Consider the following 22,383-nt stretch of genomic DNA (forward strand, 5'->3'; position numbering starts at 1 on the left):
GAAGTCCTTGGACACTGACACAGCATGCAGCTTTGTCTTCACTGTGAATCCAGAATCTAAATATGGTTTGCCATGCATACTCTTGTTGTTCAGGCTGGAGTAGTGCCTCAGCTGCAAACCATAACTGGTTGATCAGCTTCTTCACTGCCCTACTTTCTACTCTCATTTCCAAAGAACAGTGAGGAAAAAAAATGGAATAATTAAATTTAGACCCCAAAGAGTTCAGATTGATACTAGAAGATTGATACTATTCATGGTCCATAAGCCATGCGTGTTATGCCTTTGTGGTAATGTTTATTAATTCTATCATTTTGTGTTTCTCTTCTTCATCTTTCCTATTCTTTGTATTCCAGCACTAGTAACAAAGGCATCCTTGCTACTTCTTAGTAGTTCAGGCATACACACTAATTTCAGTGTCTTTACTCTGATGCCTTCTGTTGTTTAGAACATGGTTATTACAGACTTACCTCTCCAGAGATGAAAGTACTGCACGCCTTCAAATTTCTAAAAGACTTATACCTATCATTGAAACATACATCCTATGTATGTTACTCCCAGTTACTATCACTCTGTTATTTCATTGAATTTAATCATTTTCTAGAATATTATATAGTTTCTTTGTTTGGTAACTGCTCATAAATACTTCAGGATCCTGGGCAGATCTTTAAGATGCAAGGTAGGAATTGAATAAGAAAATATTCACTATCATGAATTTGTAAATAGAATTTGTAAATTATACTAAATTGAGGTCATATTTTTCTGTCATTTCTATTTCATTCAGACCACATATCTCTTGAGAGTTAAAACACTTGCCACCCAGTTGTAGTTGATCTTCTGGGCAAATCCACCTCTCATCCATGTTGTAAGAAACAGATAATTAGTGGGGAGAGGCTGAGCAGATTTGACTTGATAAGCCCTTCATTATTTTTGTAGATTTATAGATAAGATTGATTATACAACCATTAAGCAATAATGAATGTGATGCGTAACCTGTTATTATCATGTCAGGATTTTCAGAGAATGTACACTCCAGTGATTAACAGTATTTACAATATACTTTCTTTCCTGAGAGTGATCCCTTTTCAGTGTTCTGGGAAATTCAGTTTCATAGCCTGAGTTGATTGAAAAGTGGGAAACAATTTGCAGAAACAGTGAACTTTTCTTCAGCATTTGATGACTAGACACAATCTCATTCAATAAATACTATTGGAAAACAAACAATCAATGTGAATTGCATTTTCATTTAACTTGAATAAAAACTAAAAACCAGCTCCTGTCTTCACACTACTATTTAGTTAGTAGATCCCTACTAACATTTCAAGTTTTACAACTGCGTATTTTCTTCTATAAAGAATTCTATACTATCACTGCCATTCTGACCATTGGAATTATTATCAGCTTTCTTTTATAATTTGGTGATATCCTATAACCACTGTAATTACCATTAATTGAAACTTTTTTCTTCCTTTCCCTTAAACTGATGTCCTTATCCCCACAAAAACATTAACATCTACTGGGACTTTGAATTTGCTAGTAATAGTAGCTTCAGCCTCTTGCACAAATAGTTTGTAATATTTATATTTACTCTATGACAGAATGTCTATATGTGACATGTTGATTCTATATTGTTAGGAGATAATACTATACCCCTAAATAGTTTAGTCTCGTGTTTGCTCCAAGTTTTTTTCTGTCATCCTCTCTTTCTGTAATCTTAATCTTCCTTCTTTTGGTATGGTTTGCTAGACCATGGTCATGACAGTCTCTTAGGAACAAAGGCAGTGACCCTAACAAACACATCTGTGATCATTATCACTCAAAGTTTAAAACAAATAACAAATGTAGAAAAGAAGGCAAAAAAAAAAAAAACCCAAACCCAAAACCAAAACCAAAAATAGAGACTGATGGAAGTAGAAAGTAAAAGAGAGAGGGAGAGGGAAAGGAGAGGGAAAAGGAAAAAAGGACAAAACGGCAACCAACAAATTGGGAAAGGATCTTCACCAACCCTACATCTGATAGAGGGCTAATATCCAATACATACAAAGAACTCAAGAAGTTAGACCCCAGGGAACCAAATAACCCTATTAAAAATGGGGTACAGATCTAAACAAAGAATTTTCACCTGAAGAAATTCGGATGGCTGAGAGGCACCTTAAGAAGTGCTCAACATCATTAGTCATTAGGGAAATGCAAATCAAAACAACTCTGAGATTTCACCTTACACCAGTCAGAATGGCTAAGGTCAAAAACTCAGGAGAAAGCAGGTGTTGGCAAGGATGTGGAGAAAGAGGAACACTCCTTCACTGCTGGTGGGGCTGTAAGATGGTGCAACCACTTTGGAAATCAGTCTGGCGGTTCCTCAGAAAACTGGACATGACACTTCGGGAGGACCTTGCTATACCTCTCCTGGGCATATACCCAGAGGATTCCCTGGTATGCAATAAAGACACATGCTCCATTATGTTCATAACAGCCTTATTTATAATAGCCAAAAGCTGGAAAGAACCCAGATGTCCCTCAAAGGAGGAATGGATACAGAAAATGTGGTATATTTACACAATGGAATACTACTCAGCAATTAGAAACAATGAATTCACAAAATTTTTAGGCAAATGGTTTGATCTGGAAAATATCATCCTAAGTGAGGTAACCCAATCACAAAAGAATACACATAGAATGCAATCTCTGATAAGTGGATATTAATTAGCCCAGAAGCCCTGAGTACCCAAGGCACAAGTTGCATAACAAATGACTCCCATGAAGAAGTATGGAGAGGGTCCTGATCCTAGAAAGGATTGATCTAGCATGGGAAGGGAATATAGAGAAATAACAGAGAAAAAGGAGGGAGGTGATTGGAGAAGGGATGGAGAGAAGAAGGTTTATGGGACATATGGGGAGGGGGGATCTGGGAAAGGGGAAGTCATTTGGAAGGTAAACAAAGAATATAGAAAATAAAAATATTAAAAAAAAAAAAAGAGTAGAGCGAAAATTGACCAAGGCTTCAACCTCAGTCCTAGTACTTACAAAACTTTGCATTTCTGGATATGTGGCTGTTTTACCAGTTGAAATTTTACCGAAATTCATACATTTGTCAGAATATTAATGAGATCCCTTGAGCCTTGATAATGAGGTAAGATACACAAGTGCTGGATACTATGAACACGAAGGCTGTTGTGACAGCTGCTGCCGCCGCTGGGACTAGTGGAGATCATGCTTTAGGAGCATCACTGTGAGAGGCAGTACAGCCGAGCAATTGGAGAATGAGATTTATACATAGAAGGCTTGCTGGACCTCCTGATATCGCTACTAGCCCTTGCCCTTGAGAAACTTACTCCACCCTCTCTCTCATGTTAGTCATCTCTAAGATGAAAATAGTGAACTTCATATTCCTTCAAAATTTTATCTCAAATCTGAAAAATATGACAGATTCATGAGTTTACTATAATATTACTATATTATAGCATGATATAATATAGACAAGTGTAATATATTAGTAATAGCCTATTATTAATTCCCTGAAAGTTTCAAAAGGAGAGCTTTTAATCAGGACCACTTATGGCCTCTATAGAATAGAGAGTTTAGAAAGAATAACGCCTTTGTAGGTTATAACTTTTTCATTTAAATTTATTTTTTAGATTTATCTTTATTTTATATGTATGGTGTTTTGCTTGCATGTATGTTTGTGTAACACAGGTACACCTTGTTCCCATAGAAGTGAGAAAAGAGCATCAAATCTCACGGAAAGGAAGTTACTGACACTTGTTAGCCCCCTGCATGGGCGCTGTAAGTCGAACTCCAGCCACCTGGAAGACCAGCCAATGCTCTTAACTGCTAAGCCATCTCTAGTTCATTTTTCTCATTTTTAAAATTATTCAGAAACTAGAGTTCATTAACATGTGGCAAGAAGTAGTAGATCTGTGTCATGTGGTATTTGTTTTCAGCCTTTGGAAGAATTGCACAAGTATTGCACCCTAGATGAAGAGTGACAAGCAATTAATGGCTTCAAAGAGAGGAAACCAGTCTTCTCTGGGGACTATTCAATCCCAAGTGTTATGTATATGTAAAGACATATACATAAGTACAGCACTAAGTAGATTCAACTTATATTATATACATAAATATGCATACATACACACATATTTACATATGTATGCATATGTACATGCATATGTGCATGCATACATACATGTGGATAAAACAATAATTATCAAAAGAAGGGAAACTAATTTGAGAGACAGTGGGTAAGGAGTGGGAAGAAGTGATGCTAAATACAGTAAGTATGCAATTTTCATAAAACCACATACAATTATTTTAGAAATCATAAGTACTCTAAATTATGTGCAATTGTATGGTGTACAGGAAAGATGGAAGTACAGACATATGTGCATATACTCTGTTCCCTCAGTATGTTTACAATGGAAGACATGAGAGCAAGTCTAGCTGAATGGCTCTTACAAACTGTAGCACTAAAATCCTTTGGCGTGACCAGAGAAAATAGAAGACACTCACTGGAACATTAAAGAAAAAGCCTAGACAGTGAGGAGCAGTCATCCAGGATTCTTGCATTCTGTCAGCCCAATTTCTTAGCTTTTTTGGGAAATTCGATAAATAAAGGTATTGAGTACAAGAACGAGGGCTCTGGATTCTGGTCCACATTACAATTTAGTTAAATGAAGAAGTCCACACTAGGGATCTCCCGAAGAACACAGCAAATCCTTTGACTCCCCTAAGAGTAACTTATCTATGAAGTTGGTTAGTGTCTTTCCAACATACAGAACATCTTTGGACACATGACAGGGAGCTAGAAATGATGTGTTGACTGTGTCAGACTTGGAAGGAATTCCTAGCTGACCCCTGCATCTATTCATCAGTTACTCATTCTGCTTCATTTGTTTTAGTATCCATTATCTTTTTATATGAAGCACTTAAGAGAAAAAGAAACATGCCATTATAAGCTTTTATTGTTAAATAACTGACCACATTATTAAGCAAATAATGTCTAGTATATCCATGGGATGATTAGTAACCCCAGATAATAATATTAATTAAATGCATTTTCAGTTCAGATTCATATTGCATTGTAGGACTAATATTTATTTTTAAGTTGTTTATCATTATTGTGTGTGCATGTGTGGTGCGGTACTGATGTAGAGGTGAGGGGACCACACCGTGAAGCTAGATCTCTTCTCTCACTGTTATGTTGATGCTGAGAGTCAAGTTATGTTATCCAAGTGTGCGTGAGAAGTGCCTTTACCTATGGAAGCTGGAGGCATCTTCCTGGCCCTCCCAGTACTGTTTGGATAGAATCACTTACTCTACTTAGTTCCATAAAACTAGTCTTGCTCCATCTATCCAAGTTAGTCTTTCTGGGGCTCATCCCAACCCTGACATTTTGAGGAATGAAAGTATATTGTTCTGCAAAATCTTATTTACTGAGTTATTGAGGCATCGGGTCATGATCACAATAAATGTATGTATTCTAGGGGAGTGACTGTATTCACCGTAGAATCCATATAAAGTCCTTCATAGAACAGTAGTTAACAGGTGCTTGAGGCAGGCTTGCTCTGCTCATGATGAGTTTATTTCAGTGACTTACTAAGGTAGAATCCGCCTATTTCTCCTTTACATAGTGTTTTTTTTCTCTTTGAAGATGCTACTAATGCACCTGTTTATGTGTGTGTGTGTGTATGTATGTTTGGATGTTTGTGTGTATATCTATCTGTGTGCATATGTGTATGTCTGTGTATGTGTTTGTGAATGTGTTGATGCATGTGTGTGCATGTGTATCTGTGTGTGACTGTGTTTGTGTGACTATGTGCATGTAGAAGCCATGGGTTGAGGTTGACACTAGATAGATATTGTCCTTTATGACTTCTCCATCTTACTTTATGTATTTCTGTGACAGACTCTCACTGAACCTGGAGCTCACTAGTTCATCAAGGATGGCTGTTCTCAAAGGCTCTAGAATGTCTGTCTCTTTGACCCCAGTTCCAGATTTGAGTCACCACACTTTTTTTCTTTAATTGAAGGTAATGTCAGAGAATCAAACATGGATCCTCTTTCTTACATAACCAGCACTTTACTGTCTACAGAGACAATGTCTCAATTTCCCTTAATGCCCTTTATTCTCTAAAATGTTAACTCATTAATTTTTGCATCTTTTCATGATTTTCTATCTTCATCACTTTATAAAATAGTTGATCAATTATATATAAAATTTTAAAGAGGTACTTTAGTTATGAGATGTAGTTGTATGGTGGGTTAAATAAAGTCAAATTGAAGATAAACAAATGTACACAGAGTTTAGAAATAGGACCATCATTTTTACTCTGGGCTACATTTTCTTCTTAAACATTGAGGTCCTTCCGTAGCTACACCACAAAACTATGAACAAACTGGGCTGGGTTAAGCTTTGATCTATTGTGCAAAGATGAATAAATTATTAAGTTATTCCGGAATGGAGTTCTTTTTCTTGATACCTGGCATGCTAATATTTGGACATCTCTGCCTTCACAGGGATGTAGTAAAAAGAGATTATGGTTATGACAGATAGTTGAGCTCTCTGATGACATATATGCCACTTTTAAAACCCAGATCAAATTATTAGTCTTTATTACATCTAAAAATAGCCTTCCTGTTTCTGTGGGCACCACATCCCCTAAATCTCTTTCTTTATTAGACATTCCTGCCAAATTTCATGACCTGGTTTTCAGAACATGTAGCAAGTCTTGCCAAAGGAGACTGGCACATCTAAAGCATCCTTCTGCCTGAAGACTTCCTTGCTCTCTTTCTCTTTAAAAACATTTCTGATTGATGCTCAAGGCATCTATTTCACAATCTTAATTTCAATTTGCCTCGCCCTTAGGTGGGACTCTCTCCCGCTGATTTTGCAAAAGTCCAACTTTTCCTATTTGCAACTAGATTGGAAAGGGCATGAAGACTGACTCAGAACAACCTGCTGAAGTGACCCCCACTGAGACTAATTCAGCTCATCCTCATCATTCGGTCTACAGAAGGCTCCTGGCATAAGGGGAACTCGGTAGCTTCATCAGCATGTGGAGATTTCCTAAGTTAATTTTACTTCTGAGAAGATATACAGAGAACAGCTGTGCAACACAGTGGAATTTGAATTTAAGGAGAGAGGTAGCCACTCTGCAAAACACCTGGATAAACAGTTATTTAGCTTCACAGATGTGGCCTATGAGATTCGCTTGTTTCTGTCCATCTTTTAAAAAATACATTGGAGAAATGATATGCTGTCAGTATCTTACCAGGACATTCTGGTGACATGCCTTGTTTAAATTTGATTAATCTCCTTATCATCCCTTGCCTCTCAATGGGATTACCTGATTCTATGTACAAGACAGTTCTTGTCTTAACAGAAAACATAGAGGAGACTGGCTAGCTAAACCAGAAATGATCTAAGATTTAGAAATTCATTTGTATGATTTTCAACCCTGGAGTTGCAGGGTTTGGTTTGATCTGGGTACTTAATTTAACTGGGTTTCCTGAATTTTCAGCTCTAAGTGATGCTGCTATAACTATAAACATAGCTAGTCTAATTTAACTTTGCTCATATTAGCTTTCCCATTGCAATCTGAGCTTTGGATTTTTTTTTTTAAATAGGATTAACAGTCCCATCTTAGCATAAGTAGAAAAACTTCGCATGTTGAACAAAGCTGAAAATGTAAGTGGTCGAAAACACTGTTAGCTTTGGTACCCCAAAGAAATTTTAGGGTATCTCTTAGATATTTAGCCACTTTTATTAACTTGGCCATGTAGTGAATATGGAATGGTTGTCTGGGGGGTTTAATCATTCCATGAAAAAAATTCTACACATTTTCTTTTTTTTCTTTACTTCCAATTTGTTTTTGTTTTTGTTTTTGTTGTTGTTTTTCAAGGTATAGGTTGTGTTTTTTTTTACATTTTTTATTCGATATAATTTATTTACATTTCAAATGATTTCCCCTTTTCTAGCCCCCCACTCCCCGAAAGTCCCGTAAGCCCCCTTCTCTTCCCCTGTCCTCCCACCCACCCCTTCCCACTTCCCTGTTCTGGTTTTGCCGAATACTGCTTTACTGATTCTTTCCAAAACCAGGGGCCACTCCTCCTTTCTTCTTGTACCTCATTTGATGTGTGGATTATGTTTTGGGTATTCCAGTTTTCTAGGCTAATATCCACTTATTAGTGAGTGCATACCATGATTCACCTTTTGAGTCTGGGTTACCTCACTTAGTATGATGTTCTCTAGCTCCATCCATTTGCCTAAGAATTTCATGAATTCATTGTTTCTAATGGCTGAATAGTACTCCATTGTGTAGATATACCACATTTTTTGCATCCACTCTTCTGTTGAGGGATATCTGGGTTCTTTCCAGCATCTGACAATTATAAATAGGGCTGCTATGAACATAGTAGAGCATGTATCCTTATTACATGGTAGGGAATCCTCTGGGTATATGCCCAGGAGTGGTATAGCAGGATCTTCTGGAAGTGAGGTGCCCAGTTTTCGGAGGAACCGCCAGACTGATTTCCAGAGTGGTTGTACCAATTTGCAACCCCACCAGCAGTGGAGGAGTGTTCCTCTTTCTCCACATCCTCTCCAACACCTGCTGTCTCCTGAATTTTTAATCTTAGCCATTCTGACTGGTGTAAGATGAAATCTCAGGGTTGTTTTGATTTGCATTTCCCTAATGACTAATGAAGTTGAGCATTTTTTAAGATGCTTCTCCGCCATCCGAAGTTCTTCAGGTGAGAATTCTTTGTTTAACTCTGTACCCCATTTTTTAATAGGGTTGTTCGGTTTTCTGGAGTATTAGTTGTTTTCCTATTTATATTTCAAATGCTATCTCCTTTTTTTTATTTCCCCTCCAAAACCCCCTATCCCATCCCTCCTCCCCTGCTCACTAAACCACCCACTCCTGCTTCCCTGACCTGGCATCCCCTACCCTGGGGCAATGAGCCTTCACAGGCCCAAGGGTCTCTCCTTTCATGGCTATCTGACCAGGCCATCCTCTGCTACCCAGATGGGTGGAGTCATGGGTCTCCATGTGTACTCCTTGGCTGGTGATTAAATCCTTGGGGACTCTGGGGGTACCGTTAGGTTCATATTGTTGTTCCTTCTATGGGGCTGCAAACCCCTTCAGCTCCTTGGGGTTTTTTTTCTCTAGCTCCTTCATTGCAGACTCTTTGCTTAGTCCCATGATTGACTGACAGCATCCCCCTCTGTATTTGTCAGGCACTGGCAGGACCTCTCTGGAATCAGCTAAACCAGGCTCCTGTCAGGAAGCATCCACAATAGTGTCTGGGTTTGGTTACTGTATATGGGATAGATCCCAAGGTAGGGTAGTTTCTGGATGATCTTTCCTTCATTCTCTGCTCCACACTTTGTCTCTGTATTTCCTTCCATGGGTATTTTGTACCCTATCGAAGAAGGACCAAAGTATCCACACTTTGGTCTTCTTTCTTAAGCTTCATGTGGTCTGTGAATTATATCTTGGGAAATTCCAAGCTTCTGGACAAATATACACTTATCAGGGAGTACATACCATTTGTGTTCTTTTTTGAGTGGGTTACCTCCCTAAGGATGATATTTTCTAGTTCCATCCATTTGCCTAAGAATTTCATGAATTCATTGTTTTTTAACTTTCACAAGCCTTTTGCACATTTATTCATTTTTTCCTTTTTTCTATTCTGTATTCTTTGTTTACATTTTGAATGCTTTCCCCTTTCTCCTTTCCTGCCTCCCCATATGTCCCATAAACCTTCTTCACTCCACCCATTCTCCAATCACCTCCCTCCTTTTTCTCTGTCCTGGTACTTCCCTACAATGCTAGATAAAGCCTTTCCAGGATCAAGACCCTCTCCTTACTTCTTCATAGGAGTCATTTGTTATGTTAATTGTGCCTTGGCTATTCAGAGCTTCTGGGCTAATTAATATCCACTTATCAGAGATTACATTCCATGTGTATTCTTTTGTGATTGGGTTGCCTCACTTAGGATGATATTTTCCAGTTTCAACCATTTCCCTAAGAATTTCATGAATTCATTGTTTTTAATTGATGAGTAGTATTCCATTGTGTAAATAGACCACATTTTCTGTATCCATTTCTCCATTGAGGGACATCTGGGTTCTTTCCAGCTTCTGGCTATTATAAATAAGGCTGCTATGAACATAATGGAGTATGTGTCTTTCTTTATTGCATGCCGGGGAATCCTCTGGGTATATTCCCAGGAGAGGTATAGGAGGATCCTCTGGAAGTGTAATGCCCAGATTTCTGAGGAGCTGCCAGACTAATTTCCAAAGTGGTTGTACCATCTTGCAATCCCACCAGAAGTGGAGGAGTGTTCCTCTTTCTCTACATACTCACCAACATCTGCTGTCCCCTGAGTTTTTAATCTTAGTCATTCTGACTGGTGTGAGGTGAAATTTCAGGGTTGTTTTGATTTGCATTTCCCTAATGATTAATGATGTAGAACATTTCTTAAGGTGCTTCTCAGCCATCCGAAGTTCTTGATGTGAAAATTCTTTGTTTAGCTCTGTACCCCATTTTTTAATAGGGTTATTTGGTTCTCTGGGGTCTGCCTTCTTGATTTTTTTGTATATATTAGGTATTAGCTCTCTGTCGGATTTAGGGTTGGCAAAGATCCTTTCCCAATCTGTTGGTTGATGTTTTGTCCTTTTGACAGTGTCCTTTGACTTAAAGAAACTTTTTAATTTTATGAGGTCCCATTTGTCAATTCTTGATCTTAGAGCATAAGCTATTGGTGTTCTGTTCAGGAACTTTTCCCCTGTGCCCATGTCCTCAAGGGTCTTCCCCAGTTTCTTTTCTATTAGTTTTAGTATGTCAGGTTTTATGTGGAGGTCCTTGATCCACTGGGAGTTGAGTTTAGTACAAGGAGATAAGAATGGATCAATTTGCATTCTTCTGCATGCTGACCTCCCATTGAACCAGCACCATTTGTTGAAAAGGCTATCTCTTTTCCACTGGATGCTTTCAGCTCCTTTGTCGAAGAGCAAGTGACCATAGGTGTGTGGGTTCACTTCTGGGTCTTCAATCCTATTCCATTGATCCGCCTGCCTGTCGCTATACCTGTACCATGTAGTTTTTAACACTATTGCTCTGTAGTATTGCTTGAGGTCAGGGATACTGATTCCCCCAGAATTTCTTTTGTTGTTGAGAATAGTTTTAGCTATCCTGGGTTTTTTGTTATTCCAGATAAATTTGAGAATTGCTCTTTCTATCTCTATGAAGAATTGAGTGGGGATTTTGATAGGTATTTCATTGAATCTGTAGATTGCTTTTGGCAAGGTGGCCATTTTAACTATATTAATCCTGCTAATCCACGAGCATGGCAGATTGTTCCATTTTCTGAGGTCTTCTTTGATTTCCTTTGTGAGAGATCTGAAGTTCTTATCATATAGGTCTTTTACTTGTTTGGTTAGAGTCAACCCAAGATACTTTATGCTGTTTGTGGCTATTGTAAAGGGTTTCATTTCCCTAATTTCTTTCTCAGTCTCCTTATCCTTTGAGTATAGAAAGGCTATTGATAGGCTTGAGTTGATTTTGTAACAAGCCACTTTGCTGAAGTTGTTTATCAGCTGTAGGAGTTCTCTGGTGGAGTTTTTTGGGTCACTTAAAAATACTATCATATCATCTGCAAATAGTGATAGTTTGATTTCTTCCTTTCCAATTTGTAGCTCTTTGACCTCCTTATGTTGTCTAATTGCTCTAGCTAGGACTTCAAGAACTATATTGAAAAGATATGGAGAGAGAGGACAGTTTTGTCTAGTCCCTGATTTTAGTGGGATTGCTTCAAGTTTCTCTCCATTCAGTTTGATGTTGGCTATTGGTTTGCTGTATATTGCTTTTACTATGCCTTTTAGATATGGGCCTTGAATTTCTGTTCTTTCCAAGACTTTTAGCATGAAAGGATGCTGAATTTTGTCAAATGCTTTTTCAGCATCTAATGAAATGATTATGTGTTTTTTCTTTGAGTTTGTTTATGTAGTGGATAGCATTGATGGATTTCCATGTATTGAACCATCCCTGCCTCCTTGGGATGAAGCCTACTTGATCATGGCGGATGGTCACTTTGATGTGTCCTTGGATTCAGTGGGCAAGAATTTTATTGAGTATTTTTGCATTGATATTCACAAGGGAAATTAGCCTGAAGTTCTCTTTCTTTGTTCGATCTTTGGGTGGTTTTGGTGTCAGCGTAATTGTGGCTTCATAGAACGAGCTGGGTAGTGTTTCTTCTGTTTCTATTTTGTGGAATAATTTGTAGAGTATTGGTGCTAAATCTTCTTTGAAGATCTGATAGAATTCTGCACTAAAACCATCTGGTCCTGTGCTTTTTTTGGTTGGAAGGCTTTCTATGACCCCTTCTATTTCTTTAGGGGTTGTGGGTCTGTTTAGATGATAAATTTGATCCTGATTTAATTTTGGTATTTGGTATTTGTCTAAGAAATTGTCCATTTCCTCCAGATTCTCCAGTTGTGTTGAGTACAGGTTTTTGTAGTAGGATCTGATAATTTTTTTAATTTCCTCAGTTTCTGTTGTTATATCTCCCTTTTCATTTCTAATTTTGTTAATTTGTATACTGTCTGTGTGTCCTTTGGTTAGTCTGGCTAAGGGTTTATCTAACTTGTTGAATTTTTCAAAGAACCAGCTCCTGGTTTTGTTTATTCTTTGTATGCTTCTCTTACTTTCTACTAGATTGATTTCAGCCCTGAGTTTTATGATTTCCTGTCTTCTTCTCCTCCAGGGTGAATTAGCTTCTTTTTGTTCCAGGGCTTTCAATTGTGCCATTAAGCTTCTAGTGTATGTTCTCTCCAATTTCTTTTTGGGAGCACTCAAAGCTACGAGTTTTCCCCTTAGCACTGCTTTCATTGTGTCCCATAGATTTGGGTATGTTGTGCCTTCATTTTTGTTAAATTCTAAAAAGTCTTTGATTTCTTTCTTCATTTCTTCCTTGACCAACGTATCATTGAGTAGAGTATTGTTCAGTTTCCATGTGTATGTGGGCTTTCTGTTGTTTTTGTTGCTATTAAAGACCACATTTACTCCATAGTGATCTGATAAGAGGCATGGGATTATTTTGATCTTCTTATATTTGTTGAGGTCTGTCTTGTTTCCAACTATATGATCAATTTTGAAGAAGGTACCATGAGGTGCTGAGAAAAAAGTATATTCTTTTGCTTTGGGATGAAAAATTCTATATATATCTGTTAAATCCAGTTGGTCCAAAACTTCAATTAGTTTCACTGTGTCCCTGTTTAGTTTCTGTTTTACTGATCAGTCCATTGAGGAGAGTAGGGTGTTGAAGTCACCCACAATTATTGTGTTAGGTGCAATGTGTACTTTGAGCTTTAGTAAAGTTTCTTTTATGAATAAGAGTGCCCTTGCATTTGGAGCATAGATGTTCAGGATTGAGAGTTCTTCTTGGTGGATTTTTCCTTTGGCCAACAAGAAGTGTCCTTCCATGTCTCTTTTGATGACTTTAGGTTGTAGTCAATTTTATCAGATATTAGAATGGCAACTCCAGCTTGTTTCCTGAGACCATTTGCTTGTAGAATTGTCTTCTAGCCTTTTACTCTAAGGTAGTTTTTGTCTTTGACACTGAGGTGAGTTTCCTGTATGCAGCAAAATTTAGGATACTGTTTACATATCCAGTCTGTTAGTCTATGTCTTTTTATTGGGGAATTGAGTCCATTGATGTTAAGAGATGTTAAGGTATAGTCATTATTGCTTGCTATCATTTTTGATGTTAATTTTATACTTGTGTGGTTATCTTCTTTTGGTTTTGATGAAAGAAGGTTATTATCCTGCTTTCTCCAGGGTATAGTTTCCCTCCTTGTGTTGGTGTTTTCCCATTATCCTTTGTAGGGCTGGGTTTGTGGAAAGATATTGTGTAAATTTGGTTTTGTTATGGAATATCTTGCTTTCTCCATCTATAGTGATTGAGCGTTTCGCTGGGTATAGTAGTCTTGGCTGGCATTTGTGTTCTCTTAGAGTCTGCGTGAACTCTGCCCAGGATCTTCTAGCTTTCATGGTCTCTGGTGAGAAGTCTGGTGTAATTCTGATAGGTCTTCTTTTATATGTTACTTGCCCTTTTTCTCTTACTGCCTTTAGTATTCTTTCTTTGTTTAGTACATTTGGGGTTTTGATTATTATGTGACTGGAGATATTTCTGTTCTGGTCCAGTCTGTTTGGAGTTCTTGTATATTCATGTATATTCTTGTAGGCTTCTTGTATATTCATGGGCATCTCTGTCTTTAGGTTAGGGAAGTTTTCTTCCATAATTTTGTTGAAGATATTTGCTGGCCCTTTAACTTGTCTTTGAGGACTGAACCAGGGTCTTGTGCTAACTAGGCAAGAGCTCTGCTACCGAGCTAACTAGAACCTTAAGTCTTTTTAAGGAGCAAAAATGGAAGAAAAAACAATAAGGGACAACTTAACTGTTGGCAAGCATATCTTAACAGGTTATTCTAGCCGAAGTCCAGAAGCCTAGAATGCCAATAAAATATGAGAGAAAATGCCTATAGGATTTCACATAGGAACAAAGACCTATTTTGGGAATTAGACTCAGCCAATCATTGCATTCTAGCAATGATCTTTTCCACATTTTGATTGTGTGCATAGACTTTGAAGCCATGTTTAAGTGGTATATTAAATGAGCTTGGTAGATATTTTGAGATGGCACAGCCTTCAGGCTATGGCATGGTTGTTGCTAGAAATTTTTATCTAGCCTTGCAGTGAGGATCAGGTACTTAAAATAGAGAAGAGAGAATTTTGAAAAGTTTATATTTTTATTAGAAAACATTTGAAAAATTTGAATTAAGGCTTAGAAAGACATGGTCTCTACATAATTAGTATCAATTTGTATCAGGACAATAGGGTGCATGGAGGACATCAAGCTCATATCTATAAATTTCAAAGGCAAAGGGAAATTTCATTAGAAACTATCTCTTGAGACGATAGAACCTCTAGAACTCTCACAGGGTTGTATACAACATTGTCTCCCAAGAATTCATTTCACTGTGATCAGGCAAGAAGAAGCTAGGCATGATGGTGATCGAATACTTGATTAAAATAACATAAGGAGGGTTTTGTTTGTTTTGGGGGTACAGCTCATCATGGCAGAGCATCACAGGCATCACAGGTATCACTGTGGCAGGAAGATGAAGCTGTGCCCTAAGACATTCCAGCTATCATTCATTTTGATGGCTGAATAGTCATACAAGATTGGCATTATAGGAGTGCAGAAGAGATGAATTATGTTGTTGGTAAGCTACCAGCCTGATTTTAAAGGAAGATTTGCAAAGTGAGGAAGTGTGTTACAAGGTCACAGTCCCTGTAAAATGGTACTGTCCTATTCTGTGAGGGAAAAATATAAGCTCCAGGTGACAGTCAGAATGCTTGAGATGCCAGTGATATGCATTGATAAAGAGAACCATGAGTAGTTAGGGAAACTATTCCAAGTGGCAGCTATTTGGGCTGCACCTGCAACAGTGGACAGGATGGGAGTTCAAGCTCCTTGGAGTTCTTGCCACACCACCAGGAAAAATGAATGCTAGACATTGAGCTGTAGAATCTACCATTGTCCCTTCTGTACTTGATCTTGCTTTGGCCAGATTCTTCCATTTGAAATGTAAAGTTTATTCTATGTCCTTGTATCTGTATTCATTTGACTCTTCTGTTTTATGAATATCCCAACTGAGAGAATTTCCTTGACTCTGAAGAGAGACTCTGTGTTTAGGATTTGAAATGAAAGATAATGCTTACATCTTTTAGAGAGCCTTGGAAATATTCCAAATGTATTTTTCATTCTAAGAGAAAGTATTAGCTACTTTCCTCATCATGGTGACAGAGTATGTGATTAAGGCAACGTAAGGAGGGTTTTGGTTGTTTGGGGGGGTGTAGTTCATCATGGTAAGAGTGCCATTGTGGCAGGAATATGAAAGGTTGATCACTTTGCAACAATACTCAGTAACAATGGAGAGATGAATGCTGGTCCCCATCTCTCTTTCTCCTTTTTATTATGTCTGAAACCTTAATTAATGGAATGGTACCACCCATGTTTGGGTTCGGTATTCCACAGACATGCCCTCATAGACTGTCTTAGTTTTGGGTTTCCATTGCTATGAAGAGACACCATGAACAAAGCAACTCTTATAAAGGACAATATTTAATTGGGGCTGGCTTAAAGCTTCTGAATTTCAGTCCATTATCATCATGGTACAAAGCATGACAGTTGTCCAAGCAGATATGGCGCTGGAGAAAGCTGAGAGTTCTACAGCTTGTTCTGATAGCAAACAGGAGATACTGGTATCCTCATGAGGCTAGGAGGTAGGTCTCTTTGCCCAACCCCACAGTGACATACTTCCTCCAACATGGCGCACACCACTCCAACAAGCCACACTTCCTATTAGTGCCATTTTGTGACCTAAACATATTCAAACCATAACATAGACACATTCAGATTTTCATAGCTCTTCTCAACCTAGTCAGCTTGACACATTTTTTTGTTATAGGAATAGATTCATTTCTTGACAGTATAAAATACATAGATGGTTTACATTGAGTTTATGTTATTTGCATTTTTGTCTATAAAATGTAAAAGGATAAAATAGAGTTTTTAGGTATTGTCCCAAAAGTTTCACTGAGGAAGAAATAACTATCACTTTCTGACATATAATATATTTCACATACAACTTTCACTTTAATCATAGTATGAATTCTCTGGTGTTATTAAATGATCATCTATAATTACAAGAATATCTATTAGAATCTTTGCTAGATGAAAATTTCAAAGAATTTCTTATAATCAATGCAATTTTAAGAAAAGTGTTTTATAAATAAACCCTAGTGTTAGCTTTTGAATCCAATAAATGACTCTTAAACATTCAGAGCTTAAGTACAAATGTACAATATAAGGTCAAGCATAATTTTGGAAAGATTCAGGAATTTTTTTCCAATTCTTTTTTTTTATTCGATATGTTTTTTATTAACATTTCAAATGATTTCCCCCTTTTTAGCCCCCGACTCCCCGAAAGTCCCATAAGCCCCCTTCTCTCCCCGTCTCCTCCCACCCACCCCTTCCCACTTCCCTGTTTTGGTTTTGCCCTATACTGCTTCAATGAATCTTTCCAGAAAAAGGGGCCACTCCTCCGATCTTCTTGTACCTCATTTGATGTGTGAATTATGTTTTGGGTATTCCATTTTTCTAGGTTAATATCCACTTACTAGTGAGTGCATACCATGATTCATCTTTTGAGTCTGGGTTACCTCACTTAGTATGATGTTCTCCAGCTCCATCCATTTACCTAAGAATTTCATGAATTCATTGTTTCTAATGGCTGAATAGTACTCCATTGTGTATATATACCACATTTTTTGCATCCACTCTTCTGTTGAGGGATACCTGGGTTCTTTCCAGCTTCTGGCAATTATAAATAGGGCTGCTATGAACATAGTGGAGCATGTATCCTTATTACATGCTGGGGAATCTTCTGGGTATATGCCCAGGAGTGGTATAGCAGGATCTTCTGGAAGTGAGGTGCCCAGTTTTCGGAGGAACCTCCAGGCTGATTTCCAGAGTGGTTGTACCAATTTGCAATCCCACCAGCAGTGGAGGAGTGTTCCTCTTTCTCCACATCCTCGCCAACACCTGCTGTCTCCTGAATTTTTTTAATATTTTTATTTTCTATATTCTTTGTTTACATTCCAAATGATTTCCCCTTTCCCGGATCCCCCCTTACCATATGTCCCATAAACCTTCTCTCCATCCTTTCTCCAAACACCTTCCTCCTTTTTCTCTGTCCTTATATTCCCTTCCCATGCTAGATCAATCCTTTCCAGGGTCAGGACCCTCTCCATACTTCTTAATGGGAGTCATTTGTTATGCAGTTTGTGCCTTGGGTATTCAGGGCTTCTTCTCCTGAATTTTTAATCTTAGTCATTCTGATTGGTGTAAGGTGAAATCTCAGGGTTGTTTTGATTTGCATTTCCCTAATGACTAATGAAGTTGTGCATTTTTTAAGATGCTTCTCCACCATCCAAAGTTCTTCAGGTGAAAATTCATTGTTTAACTCTGTACCCCATTCTTTAATAGGGTTGCTTGTTTTTCTGGAGTCTAACTTCTTGAGTTCTTTATATATATTGGATATTAGCCCTCTATCTGATGTAGGATTGGTGAAGATCTTTTCCCAATTTGTTGGTTGCTGATTTGTCCTTTTGATGGTGTCCTTTGCCTTACAGAAACTTTGTAATTTTATGAGGTCCCATTTGTCAATTCTTAATCTTAGAGCATATGCTATTGGTGTTCTGTTCAGAAACTTTCTCCCTGTACCGATGTCCTCAAGGGTCTTCCCCAGTTTCTTTTCTATTAGCTTCAGAGCGTCTGGCTTTATGTGGAGGTCCATGATCCATTTGGATTTGAGCTTAGTACAAGGAGACAAGGATGGATCAATTCGCATTCTTCTGCATGCTGACCTCCAGTTGAACCAGCACCATTTGTTGAAAAGGCTATCTTTTTTTCCATTGGATGTTTTCAGCCCCTTTGTAGAGGATCAAGTGTCCATAGGTGTGTGGATTCATTTCTGGATCTTCAATCCTGTTCCATTGATCTGCCTGCCTGTCACTGTACCAATACCATGCAGTTTTTAACACTATTGCTCTGTAGTATTGCTTGAGGTCAGGGATACTGATTACCCCAGAATTTCTTTTGTTGCTGAGAATAGTTTTAGCTATCCTGGGTTTTTTGTTATTCCAGATGAATTTGAGAATTGCTCTTTCTAACTCTGTGAAGAATTGAGTTGGGATTTTGATGGGTATTGCATTGAAGATTCAGGAATTTTTCAGTTGAAGACTGACCACTAGTTGAGTGACATCTTATTTTGTTTTATTTTATCTTGAATATAAACTGTCTTTTAAAATGCATCCCATGAATAAAAATTATGATATATTATAAAATTGACAACAGTTTTGCTATAAATATTTTGAACAATCGATTACACACAACAGTGAAGACACATCCTAGAAATTAATGGTGCTTGAGCTATAAAGATGCCTCTGTGGTTAAGAGGACATACTACTTTTTCAGAGAACCTGAGTTTAGTTTCCAGCAATGAAGTTCAGCAGCTCACAGGGCCTGTAAGCCAGGTTTTAGGGAATCTGACATCTTCTGTGTGTATCCTGGAAACCTTCTCTCTCATGCACATACCTACACATATACCTCCATGAACACACAAATACATACATGCATACATACACACATGTATATGTGTGCACTGTGTACTGTGTATATATTCTTTTATGGTTTCATCATCAGTATTTTCTAAATCTTTGTTCTGATTGGTATTACTCTATTTTTATTTTCGTAATTTAAAGCTGTACCATATTCTCTTCATATGTATTTTTGAAACCATTGGCTTTTATTGAGTGGAGTTTTTTGGTCTTATTTTTAATATCTTATTTTTAAAACCTGATATTCAGTTCTCCACACATTCCACTCTATGGAGTAGGCTTTTTTCATAACATTTTTTATAGCTTATTAAGGTTCCCCCCAAATTGTAGTTTGATCTTTTTTTGGCATTTCTTTATTGAAATCTACTAGCATATCTTTAATTGATTTTTCCATTTTACTCATCTCTCTGTTTTTATTCTCTGAATCCAATAACACTTATTTAGGCTTTGTAATATAGTTATAATTGTAATTTCACACACTTTTTCTAGAAGTTCCTTCAAGTCATTCTCACTGGTTGCCATTACTATCATACTAGCAATTTTTGAAAACATATTTTGAATTTCTATACTGCTTCTGCTTGTGCCCCAGGACTTGTACATGTGTTAGTTGAGTCTCTTTCTCTGTGTGTGTGTGTGTGTGTGTGTGTGTGTATATATATAATGTGTATATAATATATAATGTATAATATTTTATTTTATATTATATAAATTAATTATACAATATAATTATAATTATAATATAATGTAACACATTACATTGTATTATATATTGTTATATAATCTATAATCTATTATAATATATTATTATATATTATATATATATTATTTAACTTAACTTTTTCTTTCACTAAAATTATTATTTACCATAATCAGGAGAATCTTAACTCACAGAGGGTTTGAGGTACTAATTTCCCCTGTTGGTCTGATTTTCAGGGCCACAGGCTACTGAGAACCAGCTACTGTCTCAGTAACAGTCACTATATAAGAGTCAATACATCCCTTCTTGTCCGCCCTGCCTTTCCTGGTCACCTCGCCACGGTCATTTCTGACATAATTTTTCACAACCTTTAATGTCTATTTTAACACTCTGTATACATGTTTACCTTAACTTGGCTCACTTTAGGACTCTTCCCTGGGCCCATGACTTCTATTATGAGTTGTGGGATGTCTGTGCCTAGGTGCCTTGCTTTGACCATGCATGGTCTGCTTTTAGGGTTCAGAACTTCTTACAGAATGCTCCAGGCTTGATTATACTCTTTTAAATGGTTCTGTATGCAACAGCATGCATGATTATTTAGTAAGAACAGCAATCAGCTATCAATGTCCTTATTTATTCATTGTAAACACATGCATGTACGTGTGCCTGTGTGCACTCACACAGGCACACGTACAAAATTCACACATGTACACACCCAAGCACATGTGCAACAAGCATGCATGCAAGAATACATACTCACACACACATACACAGAGTCACACACATATACACACAAATTCATAATAAACACACTGTACACAAGGTATATGCACACACCAGTAAAATAAAAGTGTCATAACAAGCTGTCTTTGTAAATTAAGACCATTTGCAATTTTAAATAAGAAATTCTGACTCCAAAGATGCAGTTGATGAAAGAAGATGTCTAATTACCTTGGTAGAGAATGTATCCTGTAGGAAACCCAGGATGCTTTCCCCAATACACCATAAAATAGGATGTTTTCTCTCCTGTTTGTAATCCTACCATTCAGCAAGTAGAGACAGAAGGTTTAGAAGTTCAACTCCATCTTTATCTACAAAACAAGTCTAAGGATAGTCTGAGATATGGAAGACTTTATCTTCCCAAAACTAGGTATGAGAACATTTACACACTAGATCTTCTGTGTGTTAGAGAGTTAGCACAGCATGTAGGTAATTAACAAGGAAGAATGTGTCTTTAATCATATCTGTCTGTGAACCTATACGTATCACATGTAAAGAAAATTTGCTCATTTAAATGAAAATCTAACCATTTATTTCTAATTGGGAGAATCTAGTTACACAATCTTTTCACATTTAATTTTCTTTGAAAATATATACTATGTACATTCTCCAGAAGGCAATTCCTTCTCTCCAAAACATGCTCTACTTCTTTTTGAGCCTCTGGTAAAAATTTTATCTAAGCCATCAGATTTAGCAATTTGTAACTGATCTAATCTCTCCACCAAATCCTTGCTTACTGAAATTGCATCAAACAGTTCTTCGCTATAAACCTTACAGTTCACATGAAACTGAATGACAACTTATATCTCTCTTCTTTCCCCCTCTCTTTCTTCATTTTGAAACATAAGTAAACAAACAAACTTACTCAGAATCATGGATCCTTTCAGTAATTACAATATGAGGTGAGAATTTTGTTGAATTAATATCTAAAAATAAAGACATCATATCAGTTATTATCAATGGTGATTAAAAAATTATAATGTTTTTTACTGCCTCACTTACAACCAAACATGAGAATTTGTAAAGGTTTATAATAGGAGGTGTTGTCTTAATGAGGACATCCTATTTCCTGTCTTTTAGTCCATTCATGCATTGACCAAATATGTCAACATCAAACAATTCGAAATGTTGCAAATACATCAAGGACAAAAGTAGTATTTATCATGAATTAATTTCAAGAATTAGCTAACTATAATGAGAAGTAACATTAGCATCCATTACATAATTTAATTATTATTTATTGTTTAATTTTTAATTTTATACGTATAGTGTATTGTTTGGAGCTCAGGTGGGGTTGGGGGTATATCCACGAGGAGAGATGGGTGTGGGGAAGAGGTATGGAAAGTGGAACTGTTGGAGGGTGGACAGAGGGTGGGTAATAAAATATGAAGTGTAAATTAATTAATTAATTAATTAATTAAAAATACATGTTTATTGCTGAAATATATTCATACTAACAAGACATTCATAGTAACATGACATGTTTGTACTTATATTTGTAAATTGTAGTTGTTTATTATTTTTATTATTTGTCTATCAAGCTGACAGTAAATAATCTTTCTTCAATTATAAGACAAAGTTCCTCTAAACTACTAAATTCTAAACTACTCCTCAGATGAATGTGTCTTAGGAGTTCTCCATTTCTTGGCATAGTAGTAA

The sequence above is a fragment of the Apodemus sylvaticus genome, chromosome 14, assembly GCF_947179515.1.
Source record: "Apodemus sylvaticus chromosome 14, mApoSyl1.1, whole genome shotgun sequence".
Lineage (NCBI taxonomy): Eukaryota > Metazoa > Chordata > Mammalia > Rodentia > Muridae > Apodemus > Apodemus sylvaticus.